This window comes from Vicugna pacos, chromosome 23 (assembly GCF_048564905.1).
Source record: "Vicugna pacos chromosome 23, VicPac4, whole genome shotgun sequence".
Classification (NCBI taxonomy): Eukaryota; Metazoa; Chordata; class Mammalia; order Artiodactyla; family Camelidae; genus Vicugna; species Vicugna pacos.
This window is the reverse complement of record NC_133009.1, coordinates 8909246-8911326: the sequence shown is the minus strand read 5'-3', so window position 1 is coordinate 8911326 and position 2081 is coordinate 8909246.

The window sequence follows — 2081 nt, the reverse complement described above, 5'->3', positions numbered from 1 at the left end:
TACGGATGAAATTCTTTTTAATAAAAAACTATGATAAAAACACCAAAATAAACATTTGGGGGAAATTAATGAAGGATAAACATGCATTCATAACTAAACTAAAACAACAGTCAGGTGCGAAGCCCAGACTGTCAAATATGAAACAACTAGAAATCTTAGAAGTGGACAATGTAGTCATTTAAAATTGCAATTTCAATTAATTATATTACCTTTATAGTGGATACAGGTTACGACAGAATCAGTGGGTTGGTAAACCATAATTTATAGAAAAGAAAAAGAAATAGATTAACACAAAAATAATTAAGACTTGTGGAACATTGCATTAGTCACATTTCAGTGCAGAAAACAGAAATCTCTCTGTTTCAGAAAAATAAATAAAGAAGAGCTGGGAAGGCTAGAAGTCAGAGAACCATTTCTAGACTGTTAACTCCAAGGCCACATCACTGAAGTCATGATCTGCAGGTCAGATCTATCTTTCACGGTAGATTTTTATTCTCATGAAGTTGATGACTAGATAGAGGAAAGTGGAAAAGAGCCACCACAAACATTTACCTCTGTCTGCTCTCTCAGTTTTCTGAAAGTAGAAGCAGTAGGAGGAATTTGGACTGTGCCCGAATTCTGATCTCCAAATACTGTAGGACGGCTTTTACACGATAGCCGTAATTTCCCTCCAGACTCTCAGCTTTGATGGAATCTGAGAAATTTAATCTTTAGTTTTCTGACCTCTTTTTAAAAATAACAACTGTGAAAAGAGGATTAAGAGAAGAAATATATATATGTAAATTATATATAAAATAAAAATTATATATAGTATATATGAGGATCAGTTTCTTAAAAAATCCCTGCTGGGATTATAGATTAATGTGTGGAAAAGTGACATCTTAACATTATGCCTTTTAATTCATGAAGTGATATATCATTTGTTTAAGTTTATAATTTCTCTCAGCAAACCTTTAGTTTTCTTTTTTTTAAACTTTTTTCCTACTTTTAAAAATTGAAGTATAGTCAATTTACACTGTTGGGTCAGTTTTCATAATTCTTGCTATTATAAACCTGTGATCATTGCTTCCAACTTTTAATTTAATCATGGTAGAATAAAATACTTGAAATTTAAAATTTTACTTTTACACTGATCACATGACATACCATCACCCTCTCTCCAAGCCTTTCCTACTTTGAACTTGCTGCACTATTTTCAGCCCCTAATCCTGCCACGCGAACCTCACCTACTTGTCCTTTCTCAATTTGCACCGTGTCTTGAATGCCTCCCCCACCAATACTCACCCACTTAGTAAAGACAGCATAAACACTCCCTGTGTTCTGCACAAGTGATAACTATAATGCAACTCTACAGACAATAAGCAACTTGTGGGCAGATACTGTGTGGTAGTCATTTGATAACCTCAGCCCATAGCACATGGTAACCTGTACATAGTAGGCTCTCGAGTACTTTGCTGAGCAACTGAATCAGTGTTACCCTTGCCACTACCTCAGGAAGCCCCAGATTGTCACAGAGTAGGCAGAGCAGACCCTCGAATTTAACAAACGAATGAATTAGTAGGTGGATACGAATCTATTTGTAGAACTGTAAAGAAACTTAAAAGAACTTCCTCATATTAGAAACTGTCAGTAAATGACCAGTTTCCTAATAATTTAGGAAATTACCAATTATCTTGTTAGTTGTGATGGTTGTGGTACTTAGAGGGGAAAAGTATTGTTAGAAAATTACAAACTTAAGTATTTATAGTGAAATGCCATGATGCAACAAAGTAGATGAAGCAATATGACATAATAATTATTGTTAAATTTAGTTATGTGTGCATTATAGTCTATTCCAACACTTCACATGCAAGATGACAAGAATACATAAAGAATCTGGAAATTAGTGTGATTGCCTTTAGGTAAATCAGTAATAAGTAATACATTAAAAGTAGCTGAAAATGATTCACACTAGGATAACCAACCAAAGGATAGCATTTAAACTGCTCATGGGAAGCAGGAAAGGACTCTCTTATTTACAAATAAATTATCTACATTTATGAAAATATATTTCAAATACCACATGAGACAAAAATGTGATC